The sequence below is a fragment of the Gymnoscopelus braueri genome (assembly GCF_963280865.1).
Source record: "Gymnoscopelus braueri genome assembly, chromosome: 14".
Taxonomy (NCBI): Eukaryota; Metazoa; Chordata; class Actinopteri; order Myctophiformes; family Myctophidae; genus Gymnoscopelus; species Gymnoscopelus braueri.
In genome coordinates, this window is record NC_137619.1 from 33,203,552 (window position 1) to 33,217,875 (window position 14,324).

General features: G+C 39.8%; 1 pseudogene across 1 annotated transcript in view; it reads left to right on the plus strand.

Moving 5' to 3' along the window:
• Positions 1–8,743, plus strand: part of LOC308100601 (VPS10 domain-containing receptor SorCS1-like) — a 52,821-nt pseudogene extending 44,078 nt beyond the window's left edge. The window contains exons 23-27 of the transcript XR_013934986.1: positions 2,265–2,392; positions 5,354–5,453; positions 6,039–6,147; positions 7,504–7,658; positions 8,293–8,743. The product of XR_013934986.1 is annotated as a VPS10 domain-containing receptor SorCS1-like (transcript). The remainder of the gene's footprint in view (positions 1–2,264; positions 2,393–5,353; positions 5,454–6,038; positions 6,148–7,503; positions 7,659–8,292) is intronic.
• The last annotated feature ends 5,581 nt before the right edge of the window (positions 8,744–14,324 follow it).

Below are 14,324 nucleotides of genomic sequence, written 5' to 3' on the forward strand. Positions count from 1 at the left end.
TGAGCGTGATGTTCTGCTCAGAGATTAGTTGAATTGGACATTCAGTCCTTATTCAGTTCTGCTCAGTAAGGACTATTTTAAGCTAGCCTGCGGTGAAAAAGTATCTTCTGACTAGCAAACTTTCTTTTCCTTGTTTCTTTATCTTTACTACTACTGCTATACTCTTTACTTTATCTATGGTAGTACAGTATGGCCTGGGTTATACACAGTGCCACTTGCTGTGTAATTCTGTTTGTCAGGGTTTTTCTCAGCTCCCTTGTCATATGCCCATATATGGAGAACCATGATGTCATCATTATACTGTATGTCCATTGCCCATATTTGGCAATATATGTCTATATATAATATATGTGGCATATCGTCTGATCGGGGGTTCTGGTAAACCCGGATCTCCACCACCGGATCTCCAAATATACCTATATTTGGGCATATCTGTCAGAGATTCACACCAGGTTACGCCCACCTCTCCATAGTCCATATTACGGCATGTTACGTCAGTGACGCGCACCGTCCACTGTGCACCAAACGTCTTTGTGACGCGAACAGGCCTTTCCCACCGGATCGTACTAACTTGGCGACGCCCTCTTCTGTGACACACGCGGAACATGAGCTCTCTGAAGCCTCTCACATGAGTGGACCGCATTAAATAACTCCCAAAACCCCTGTATTACCAGATGGCGTGAGCAGTGACAGAAGCCGGTCGCCTTTGTGACACGTGTTTGTGACGCCCATCTTTCCATATATGGGCATGTTTGTGACAACCACTACCGTCCATCCACAAGGAAATATGTCGTATAAGTCTTAGACGACTGATCACTGACGTAACAGGCTGTCCACATGAACTCTGAGATCCATATTGCAGCCACGCCTTTCCCATGTAGATGTGGATGATTACATTTTTTTGTTGTTTTTGTGAAAGATTTAGAAAATTTGCTCTATAATGAAATATCCAAAATAGGGACTCCAGGGTCAAAGTGCTTAAATGTACCAAAAAAAATCAAATGTCTAAGGGACAAAATACACACCTCTAAGCTCTGATCTAGAAAGCACAAACAGAAAAAATATCATTAGTGTTACTACTGCACATGCGTTAAACTTCGTCAAACACTGAAGGCCAATAAAAGCACACCCACACACAATGGTTGCCATTTGCCCATCAAGCCGCTGTAAGCCGCAAGGCTTCAGCCTTGAGGAAACATCAAATCCTCATGTCATGTACATAGTACAGAGTGAATTTTGTGGTAAAGTGCCAAAGTGCCTCCAGTTTTCCTGTCTCAGAAGCTCCATCGATGTCAAAAAAGCAGCAGGTTATGCAAAAGGCCTGGATACCGAGTTATATATATCCCGCAGTGGCCCTCAGTATGAAACATTCACTCTGACCTTCTGTCTTGTCATATATTACCATGGTTTACACCAGGAAGTTGACAGCAGACCTCTGGTTACGGCGCAAATGCACTTAAAAGCTCTTCCCTTTACCATAGACTGTCAAATTGAACTTGCATGTTTAACTAGATCTGTATGTTATCCTGACAGTGACTGGTACTTACTGTACATAGATGACATCTGAAGCAGAATAGTGAAGACTTTCATATAGTTAGCGCCACCCAATCCCATTTGAGGGCTAGACCATACAATACCAAAAAAAAAAGTATGAATTAAGATACTACACAGTAAAAAAATATATGTTCAATTAACTCTGTTGGTGTCACAATTGTAGCCTGGTATAGTATGAAATTCGCTCTCGTTTCCAGGCTATAAAAATGTACCCTTAAAAGCCAATGTTTACACTGAGCATTTTATTGTGACAAGTTCAACCATGTTTTTTCTAAAGGTCACATAAATGCAGTGATTTCTGACCTTTAGCAAACAAAACAAGAAAAGCATTGTCTTCTTCACTGGTCTTCACTACGGCTAGACCATATAAATCAAAACAGTGTGAATTAAAGGGATAGTTCACCCCCAAAATGACTTTTTTTTCCTATCGATTAGTCACCCCATGGAGACTTGATTTCATGGATATGTTTTTGTTTTTGTAGCATTCCTAAGGAAATAATTTGATGACCAGCACACATACGCGTAGGCAGGTAGGTAGGCAGGCAGCGGTTCCGGTAGGAGATACAAAGGAGACTCCTACCGGGGAAAAAAAGTCTCCATGGGGTGACTAATCGATAGGAAAGAAATAGTTTTTTGGGTGAACTATCCTTTTAAGGTACTAAAACTAGGATTTTGTTTTGTGTGTGTGTGGTTTTTTCTAAAGGTCACAGGAATCAGTGAAGACCAGCTGTTGGTCTCAGTACTTCCTGGTTTACCCACGGCTGCAGAGTTTTTCATTGTTCCTGAGAAGAGATCAAAGGACCAATCACCAGATGGCAAGTGGGCACACTTAGATCAGGTACTGTCACAACGTCTATTTAACGAACCACCAGTCTCTCTAAATGTACTGTAAAATCCTGAGTGTCAATTTAACCACATTAAACCTGGTGTCCCTGTTTTATACTGTAGGCTTGTAGGCTTTTTTCTCCATTCGGTATGACAAAGTACTATATATAGGGCTTAAGTGGTAAATCTGAGAGTTTGTAGACTCTCAAGTTACGTGGATAAATTACCACTGAAGAGTTTACCGTGCACTGTTTTGCATATTTGCCAAAATTGGATATAAGTACTGTACAATAGACAATGTCACAGCACTCATAAGATTTTCTATTTCATCAGCTGTATTTTAAAGTAAGTACTATGAATTTACAGATGTGTAAATGTGGATGCCTTCTCACTTTGCTGCTTTCCTGGGAAGGTGCCTTTGTCTTTGACTTATAGAAAAACAAAACCCTGCAGTGCCTTTTCATTATCCTTTGTAGACTATGTAGAGTTCCAAAGTGATGAAGAGACACAGAGGACAAGGGGACATTGTTTACTATGTTCCCATTTTAGGAACACACAGTAGTAGGCATGGTGCATAATCATGAACGGCATCCCAAAACTAAAGACTGAACTGAACTCTTCCAAGGTTAAATACATTCAGTTTATTTTTTATTTTTATTTAGTTTGACTTCAATTTAAGTTTAGTTTTAATTTGATTTAAAGTAGATTTTCTAGATTAGTATTTGTTTTGTTTTTATTACTTTTAGTTCTAGCTTTTATTGTAATATGAGGTATTTGTCAGGGACGAGATTCAAAAATGTCTGAAAAAGTATTTCACACACACACACACACACACACACACACACACACACACACACACACACACACACACACACACACACACACACACACAATTCACAGTTAAAACTGGCATAGCATACATGATAGATTTCATATCCACGCAAAAATACTAGGCTTATGTATGAAATATTGACAAGAAGAATCTAGGAAATGTTCTCAATATTTTTATTTTGTTTAAGTTTAGTTTTTTTTGTAAACACACACAACACAGTATCTTGTTTTTGTATTGGTTGTTTTAGTTTTTTGTTATTTTGTTATTTTTAGTTAACTATAAAAAACATGCATATCTATCCACATGACCATCCACCAGCCATAATACAAGGTGGTGGAATGAAGTGAGTAAATGTTACCTATTAGAATGCTTTTCTCATTATAGCTCCAGAAATTATAATTGCATCCACAGCACTGCAATGGTGTAATCATGCAATGGTAACGTAAATCGTTTAGATTTGTTTATTTAGCCACATAACAAGAAAACACTGTTCCCTTGATAATATTCATTATGTCAGTGGTTTCATGATTCTATTTTAATAATGAGTTTTTTTCCCTCTTCAATGCTTTAATCACACATGCGTAGAGAAGAGAATTAATGTTCTTTTATTAGAGATACACGTGCACTACATTACATTAATTTCTCCACTAGCAACGTAGCATACAACTTGAGCACTAGGGGGCAATCTTTTCCCATCCACATACAACTAGATACTGTATTGCAGCATCCCTCACATCAGTAACAATTACTTTCATTCTTAAATCTCTGTATACCTCACACCTTCACTGTCATCTTTGTGAGACTTGTATGAATTTTTACTCATTTATATGGGGCCCATAAACATTTCAAATCATCATGCTTTATGGTCATTATAGCGCACTTAGATTTTTGCAACATGGGGCTTTGACTCATAGATATTCTGCTGTGCTGTTTATTGCTTTTGTTGCCTTAGAAAGCTATGAAATATGTATGTGAAACAATAAACCGGAGCTGTTGTCGAACTTCTGTGCAGGCACAAGGCTCGTTTGTGCATCATAACAGATAGAGGCTCCATGTATTAGCAGTAAACTCAATTCCTTTGGCTCAGAGTTTGACTTGAACTAAGTTAATAGGTATTTAATTACATTGATGCATCATATAATTGGCGCTTTCGAGAAAGGAGACAAACGGTGGGGCATGCAGCCTGTATTGGGAATTAAAAGGGATGTATTTATCCAAAGCCTGTCTGATTACCTGGCAGCCTTACAGACAATAGGGTAATAAATCTTCAATTCACTGTTGTTCTTCTTCAACGAACGAGTTAGTGTGCATTGCATATGTGTGGCGAGTGTAACCGCGCGGACGCGTATGTGTGCATGCGTGTGCGCGTGCGTGTGTTTGTGTTGGCGTGTGCATGTGATGTGATGTCTGGAGCAGCTTATTAAAATGTGTAATAGATTTACTGACCCTGATATGCCACTAGAATAAAAAGTAATTATTCATACTGTGTCGAGCAGTCTAATTTTAACCAGTGGAAAGATTTTAGAAAGAGCGAGATGGAATTACCGGTGCATGGCTAAGGACTCAAATGGGCTCTGGGAAGGCGTTTTGGTCTCCTGTTAAATGACTGCTTCATTTAGGTGTGAAGAGCAGGGGAACTCAGGGCATTTTAGAGAGGGAAAAAACACTTAAACCGGATTTTTCATATTACGTGGAACATGCCTTGATTTCCATTTTCCCGAGTCACTGAGCTTTTAAATCACTTAATGGGTAGATTAATTATATATACAAACACATACTGCACGTACCTGTACAAAGAGTCTGTGTGGTCAATGGAAATGGTAAAAGATGTAAACATGTCACTGATCTCACCAGCCCTAAGCAGAGCCCCTTTCACAAAGGAACTCCATTGTTGTCTTAGGCCACGCCAGACCAGGTCAGGCCAGGTATAGATGACGTTCCATGCAGCTAAAGTTGACTTATGGTTTAGTTCTCCATGTCGTATCAACGCTTGCTCCTCTTTAGCGGCAAGTAAAAATTATGATTCATAATTCACACCGCTGGATGAAATGACTTGAGGTTAAAATATTGATGACCGTGTAATGGCGCTGCCACTGCTGCTAACAGAGACGCTTGTCTTTCCCCCTCCTCCCACCCCTCAAGCTTTCCCAGGTCTTGTTAAGTGCCCTCAACCAAGACCTTATTTGGTTCACAGTCAGACCAGGGGTAAAGGTGAATGTCTACGCAGCTCGTTTGTCTCCAGGTGAGTCCACCGCTTCAGCCATAAACCTTTACCTTCCCATACAATGTTTTTAAAAAAGTGAAGGGGCATGAAATAGTGAAACCCCTGGTATTGGGTCGATTTGCATAAGATGAGTTATGTTCAACACTGTATCGTCGCTGTTGGGTGGTAACCTTGTATGTCCTAAACCATTACATGTCAGGGAATGAAAAAAAAGTACCTGTGTTTCAAAGCAGTTATTTAGTCACAATGCGTCACAGTGTGATGCGTTATAAGCTTGTTTATTGGCTATTTTCACTCCTTTTGCACGACACTGCGTAACAATGAAGTGTAACAAAATATGAAATATGGAGATTAAAGGTTTCTGCCCGACAGCGAAGATTTGTAATCTTTTCACTCAGGAAATTAATGTAGGTAACGTTATGACCTTTTCCAAAACCTTCCCTTTGTTCGCTGTTGTTGCCAGGGGGAAACAGCTTATATTACAGTTATATTGTGGCATGCCATCTCTAATACATGACAAATCTTCAGATTGATTGACTTGAAAATATGTGTTCTCTCCTACATTTGACCAGCATTTGCATTCTGTCTCTTTATTTGTCAAAGCCCCTCTTGTGGACAGCAGTGATGGCCGCCACAATAGTGCTGCAGTCATCATGCTAGTCTCAGTCGCACTGATGGGCTTGGCCATCTTTGTAATATACAAGTTTAAAAGGTACAGTATCCTGAATGTAACATACAGTGACACTTAACAGCAAAGTCAAATGAAGTTGAAAGCAGTCAGGAGTTTCAGGCTCTCCTCTCGTTGGAGTAAATATCAGAACGATAATATAGATTCCCTTGCATAATGGCCCAAGTTATAGTCAGTCAGTCCCATTATCCTCGGAGTAAGCACCTCGGTTCTCAGCTCCTAAAACTTTCCGAAACGGTTTCAGAGTCGATATAATTCTGAGTTATGGACATCAGCGACACAATAATAGCCCGAGGAATAAGACAATTCTCCTCTGTCTCAATCTGCAGAATATTACTTCGAATGACAGTCTAATCAATTCTCCCGGAGACCTAGAATGAGTGCCAGAGTCCTGCAGTTATCAATATTCATCTATCTGACAATGTGAGGGTTGACCTTTAGGAAATGCTAAACACAGTCGTTCAGGGTGGAGTCGCACACTGCAGAATGGCAGGAAAGGTTGAAGAGATAAGTCCTGAGACAACATATATTATACAGCATTGGGGAGGGGGTTCACGTGGTATAAACATCATCCTCTACAACCCTCTGGCAAAGGAAAACGCTCTAGTCGGACAGTAGTCAGCATCTTTGAATCATCTTAAGCACTTTCAACCTGGCTCCCTACATTGTTAAGATTTTCTAAAGATTAAAAAAATTAATTCTGTTCACACATTTTCACACACACACACACACACACACACACACACACACACACACACACACACACACACACACACACACAAGTGAAAATAGCAAATCTACATCCTCACAACGCATCGACATATTGAGAGCTTATAGATGGGCTATTTTAACATTTCGTTTTTTTGTGCAACACTGTTGTACTATTAAATATAAAACAGGGCTTTAGTGGTGATTTTATGCTTTGGCAACAAAGTGTCACTCGACAACAATAACGCATTACAAATGGACAAAATGTTATTTTTCACTTACTGGAAGTCAAACATGACACTTGGGAGACTGGATTATTTTACGTAAACGGGAGCAGAAAAAACACCATGAGCTGTAGAACAACACCAATGAAGCGGCATCTGAAATTGCAAATGAAAGATTGTATGTCAAAAGTAGAAATGGAATGAAGAATGAAAAACTGATCTGGTGCACCATGTCAAAAGTGAGAGAGCACTGCCCTATGGAATACAAAACGCAGTGGCTTTCCAGCAATGCTCTGCTGTCCACACCATTTAAAAATAGAATGTTACACTTTTCATGCTTAGTGAATGGCCTTAGTGAAACTGAGTTGTTTTCTTCACTCTCCTCCATCACCCTGCCTTCTCAGCTCCAAGCATTTTAGGTTTGTTTTTTTTCCTCTCCACTGTGCAGGAAGATTCCTGGCATCAATACATACACAACAGAGCAGCCAGAAAAAGAACAAGAGGTCATCCCAGCAGTGACCTCTATAGCCATCCCAAGCCCTGGGGGAGCTGTTGTGACCTCGCAAGAACATGTGAACATCAAGTTGGACTCACAAAGTATAGGTACAAGGAGTCTCTCTTTTATTTCCAGATTTTTTTTAAAGCCTGATTTATACTTAGTCGTACGATGGTGTCCCTAATAAAAAATATCTCACGACGAATCACGATGCAGTGCGCTGTGAGCTCGTAGATCTGCTATTTTCGTCCCGGACGCTGTCGTACGGCAGAGGATAATACAGGCAATACCCCGATCAGTTCTCACACAGCATTCAATATTTTTTTGGAAAAGTTTCAGTGTTTTTTGTTGTTGAATTATATTGTGCCCCAAGTATATCATTGTATTGATATGTTTTGCCAATATACTTTAGTTTTTAGTTGCTGACCTTCTTTTTTAACGGTACATGCTTTTAGAAATCACAGATAACTCAACAATTCACCAGCGTGAGGTAATGTGCAGAGAGTATCAGGAGCAGTTCTTTGGTGCCGATAAATTAATTAGTGCTTCAGGAAGGTAGCGTTGAAAGCATTTTCATCAAAGGAAATATTGATTGATTTATACTTTTACCCACACAGCTAAACAATATAGCTGCCTGCTACCATTCAAGATAGATGTGTTTGCATGTGAAAATACGCCCGTATGCAAATGTCGCTACATAAAATTCCCCCACTGTCTGTTCTCTCTCTTCTCCCTCGCCAGGCTACCTGCCATCTCACACAGACATCAAGCTCTCTGATGAAGCGCCCCATGTGTTTTAATGTTGAGAGTCTATGGCCGACTCGAAAGCAATACATCTTCTTTGGCAGTTACTTCCAGCAAGCTATGAAACCGTGGTCTCAGTGAATGGTCTCGAGTGTTTTCCTGCCCATGCATGGATGGACCAGTTCACACTGTGCAGCCCAAAGCCTCCGAGGAGAGTGTACAGATTTATACTTGCGCCTCGAAAAGGGGGACAATTTTTTGACTTGAAATACATGTATTTTTGCAAGGACATTGATCTATTCATGTAAATATTGTACAATCCCGAAAATGAGGGAGCTGGAGAGGTTATTTGTCTTAGCTGGTCACAGCAATATGTCTTCTCCAAGAGATAAAAACAGCAGAACAAAACAGATTTATGGTAAAATTTCAAGCTATGACTCCGTTTCTGGTCTCTGGCCTCACTTTTGTGATGGGGAGATATTTTAACTACGTACACAGTACACACCTTATCTGGTGTGAGACAATGAGCCAGATTCATTACTGTTTGTAAAATCTGGTAATCTTATCACGAGTTTGTAATAGGAAACCAAGGAGGACTCTACCTGTGTCCCACATCTGTGTATTTCATAAAACCTGCCCCATTGTAAAGTAAAATCTGATGTACTACGTCAAAACAAACATAAGAGCAGTAGTTTAAAGTGATATAGGGAGATGCCAGACCTGATTTACTGGAGGAACTTTGATGGCATTACATTAAATAACACACTGCATAATCCAGGGTATTAATTTAACTCTGAAAGTGTGGTCCATAAGGGTCAGAGGGAAATTAACACTCAAGATTTTTCTGTGTACTGTTACATTGTACAAGTTAACACATAATTTATACCCCATTTCACAACGGTGTCTCTTGGCTGTATATGGCTAGCATTGGCTACCCATTATACAGATTCGAAGAAGCAGTACTATACTGTGGTAGGAACCCTCATCAAACATACAGTGTATTTTGCATCTGTATCAGTGTTGCACTGATACAGATTATTTCCTTGACTGATGCAAAGCCAAATTGAGTAGACTTCTTGAAACAAAACAGGTTGTCTCGTATTTATGGTTGCACCTGGAAGGAGAACACAATTTGAATCTTATTTGAATAAGAAGCTGCAATGCAGCAAACACTTGCTCTATCGCAGCAAACACGTAAAAGTGGAAAATCTATAATGGCACAATGGATTTAATATTTTGCCACACAATACAAACAAGAATCCCAATCTTATGTTCTGTTTTATGACGGCTTCCTCAAACTGACCTGAGGGTAAGGTCGCAGCAAAATCCTTGAAGCTTTCTCAAGAGTACCTCCCATGGCATTGAACTGTATCTGACATTTATTCATAACAACAAAGAGATGCACCTGTAGCCTGCTACACGCATGTCTTTCCTCTCAAGTTGTGTACAAATTCTCTTTTACTTTCTGTTGTGGAGTTACTCTCAGTCTGGGCCCTGTATCTATTGTGACAATAGCAATGTCTTGTAAGCTGTCTGCTGCTTAGGTTACAGTGATTCAGAAGAGGTTACTCATTGGTTTGAACGAGGTTTACCTTCAAGGAAAACCATCAAAAAGGCTACCGATCTGCTTGTCTCCTTTCCTGCGAGAGAGACACACAGACAACAAGGCTCTACCTACGCACAGAGCTAGGGCTGCCTTTGGTTGGTCAGCCACTGTCTCTTAGGGATAAGCGCTGAAGTTATTGTTCATCAAACTTTCCTTTTTAAGTGTTGTCAGCATCAGACGTGAGTAAGACAAATTGACTGGAAGCTTCTTCCTCATGCTTCTTCAATGGGATCGAGACGGAGGCATAAACAAGCATAACGTCCTCCATCAGGCAGAAATCTGTTATGGTCTCTGAAGACCGATTATCAGAAGATGTGCTTTTATTCTGTGCTTGTTGTTTATAGGACTTTTTTTTATTTTTAATAGGACTGGACTGTGTACGTATTTGCATGATGTTTTCCTTGAAAATACTTGAGGCAGGTGTTTATTGGGAGAAATTACATGTTTAAAATGTGAACTACGGCATTTTTATATTTGCCAAATGGCTGGAAAACTCATTCATTACGCATAATGTGATTATTCTGTGGCTTGTTATTTTGTGGCTTGATATTTTTTTGTTTGTATCTTGCACCAGATAATAAAAGTTGCCAAATTAAGCAAACCATCTAGGCTACTTTAGATTCTAAAGTAGAGCCCGCTGTTTTTCATAAGCCATATGAGACCATTAATTTTCGAGTCGTGCATTTTTACATTTTATCTCTTGGGAAGGTGTTCCAAAGTTCAGCAGTTATTGACATTTGACTTAGCAAATCATCAGACTTGATGAAGGACCAGCTACTGAATGCAGAGTGAACACAATAGTGAGCTGGTCGACTAAACGAGATGAAAAAATGAGAATGCAAGGCTTTTGATTGATAGGGACGTTTTCAATTTGTCCAATCCATTGCCTTTCCTACTTTATCTGTAGCATGTGTTGCTTAGCATAACCTCAGAAGTTTGCTTGCAACCATTTGCATAATGCCATAGGGCCCACTGAGAGGACAATGGAAAGTAGCCTGGAGTGATTCTAATGGAATAGTTCCATAGCTCTCCCACTGTGCAACAAATTAATTATCCCCTCCCTACTAGGAAATCAGCATACACACACACACACACGCACACACGCACACACGCACACATACACTTACTTGCACTCGAGGAGGCTTTCATAGACAGGGTAACACCTTGAATGAAAAATGTCCCACAACAATTATAGCCCACAGCAATATTGTGTTAGCTGCAGTGTGAAATTGATGAGCATGTTTTTTCTTTCATTGAGTGTGGCATTAGTGTGCAACGAATCATCCATTAGCGATTGTCACTGTTCGATTTGATTGTGGACCACATGCAATCCCTGGACAGTTATTGGAAGGTCCTAGTGTTAATTTACAATGAGTATGGGAGAAAGGCTCTCTGGGAAGTCCAGAGAATGATGAACATTGGTATGCCCCATTGACGTCGTGTCAAAGTGGTCTGACCAGAATACGCAAAATAAAGAAACAAAAGGCCATTTTGCTGTGGCAAACCTGAGGGGTACTGGCAGACTGTTTGCCTTGTTTTGTTTCACACGAAACAACTACACATTTCAGTCTCTTCTGACCTTCCATGCCTCTTAATCACATTCATATTATAATTTTTTTTCTTCCCAATTTAGCTGTTGCCAATTTCCCCCCATGTATGCATATATAGTCCCTGTCACTGTCAATCCCTTGGTCTTGAGGAGGGTGTTGACAGCCACATGTCTCCTCTGATACACATGGAGTCGCCAGCTGCTTCTTTTCACCTGACAGTGAGGATTTTCGGGGACTTGGATGCCTCACAGGGCTCAAGCCCGCTTCTGACAGCGCATCCCCCTTGTTGTCAGTGTTTTAATGGCAACATTGGCTCGTTTTCGATGGCGAGTATACAGTACATCGTCCTCATTTCATCTTCATGTGTCAGTACATGCCTGAGGTGTCTATTTCAGTTGTTGTGGGCGTTCTAGAAGTGCATTGGTATCCTCTAGCTAGCATGTAAATAAGACATTAGAGGGCATTCACGGCATCGGAAAGGGACACCTGGCTGTGACACTTGACCAAGCGGCCATATTTGATGAGTGGGGTATGAGAATGTTTTAAGAGGTGTTAAATTTAGGCATGGTTTTGGTGGGGTTACGTTTAGGCATGGTCTTGGTGGGCTTAAGGTTAGACATGGTTTTGGTGGGCTTAAGGTTAGACTTGGTTTTGGTGAGGTGATATTTAGGCATGGTTTTGGTGGGGTGATGTTTAGGCATGGTTTTGGTGGGCTTATAGTTAGGCATGGTTTTGGTGAGGTGAAGTTTAGGCATGGTTTTGGTGGGCTTAAGGTTAATCATGGTTTTGGTAGGTTTAAGGTTATAGACATGGTTTTGGAGGGATTAAGGTTAGACATGGTTTTGGAAGGGGTTAAAGTTAGTCTTTTTTATATACTATCTATACTTTTATTAATTGTATTTTTATTTCATTACATTCAGTATTTTTATTTTTACTATTATCTTCTAATATTGTATTGATGTGTTACCTAGTCTTTGCGGAACATATCCCACCAACATTTCGCTGCTTGTACCTGTATGAGTGAGTGACAAGTAAAGTGTAAGGGAAGGAAAATTAAGCTTTGAAATGGAACAGCAACATGTAAACAGTTTGGTTCTGCTGGTTCAATGGTATATTCCCTTTTACTGGATGTTGTTATAGGCTATTGGACATGCACCATTTCAACAATGTCCAAAACATTACTGCTTTACGTGTGCACGTGTGTGTTTTCTGTATCACTTTGCTATTGCTTGTCATTAGTGGTATTTGACAATCCATAGCCGAAGTACTGACATCAAAACCACGCCCCCTGGCGGAATGTTCCGATTAAAAAATCCCTCTGATGTTAATCAGAGGGCTTTTTTAATAGGAATATTTCTTGTCAGTATAGCCTATCACACAGGTGTTTCATATTGTATGCTGCGTTTAGCTATTGGTTTGCTTTGTCCAGCCAACCTGTCAGCATTGGCAAGAGAGAGAACCTGTTGCAGACTTGATGGTGTGTTGTGTTAGGGGCCGTGTCCCAAAAACAAATATTTAAAAAATGCTTTGTGTGGGCACGGCCGTTGTAGTGGACTGTTAATCATTTAAAGTAATGTAATGTTCTGATCACTGGGTGAATGATGCTAATTTAGGAGCGAGAGCTTGTTCGCTGTCCAGTTGTAACATAATATCGTGTAAGTGCTGTGCTTTGAGCTGTGAGTGCCTTTAGATTATGTTGAAGTTGAACCACTTTAAACCTGCTGTCCTTATTTTGGGTATGTCAACATTCTGTTAGTGAAAGGTTCCCTAACAGTCCAAAATTGTCATGAGATGAAGTATAACACGATGAAGTGGATAAGTAGCAAACACTTTCATCTGGTTTGAGAAAAAAGTTTGAAGTTGGGAAATTGCTGTGAGAAGCTGATGTGCAGCATGCACATCAGCAATTTCCCAATATAATTTTCGTCAGGCAGAAACCTCATATCTCCATATTTGAACTATGTTTTTTTCTAAAATGAATGCCCTACTTCATCAATCATCATGTCGCACAGAAGTAGTGAAAATAGCACATCTAACAAGCTCACAAAGGAAAGGAACGGTCTTGGACATACAAGGTTTCCACCCGACAGCAACAATTTGTTATAGGGGCCACTGCTACTGTAATAGCCAAGGTCAGGAGTGATACTTGCATGGCAGATAAAAGGTTAGTGTGTTTCAGAAAGCACTTGTGCTGCAGTTATGGACGAAGCCTAATTTATACTTCTTCATAACTCAGTGTCTCCCACAGAAAATAGCTTTTTCTTCCATCTCAACTATATTTTCAACTATACGTTAATGTTGAAAATCTGTTATTTTCAGCCAGTGATGCTTTCGTACGGCAAAGTATAAATTAGGCTTTATAGAGAGGTGAATTCATAAAGTTTAAATCTGTGAAGACAGACAACAACTTGCTCGACAGAGTAAGAGAATAATGCATATTCCCATAGGTACATAATGTAGGCATGTGTATGACAGAGAGATGTACTTCCATAAAAAAATACATTTATTTGGAACAATTTGAAAATGGCATTTTTTTTTCCACAGTAAGAAATGTGATTCAAACAAAAGCTTTCATAAAGCTAATAGAAAATTAACAATGTCATAGATAGATCATGCTCAATTTCTACCAACGGCACAACTAGACTATAAGACATAATGTTTATTTATTTCATTTGCTGAATAAACTTTAAAATCACCATGATAAATATTCGCTTACCGAAAGATTGTTAGGCTACTGATGGTGACTTGTGGCATGCTGCTCTACAAAAGGTGGACATAACCACTATAAACCCTCTAGTCTTAGTAAAACGGACTTGAGTTACAACTGTAGTTGGACTGCTTTTTTCCACCTATACCAAATGCCAAAAAATGAC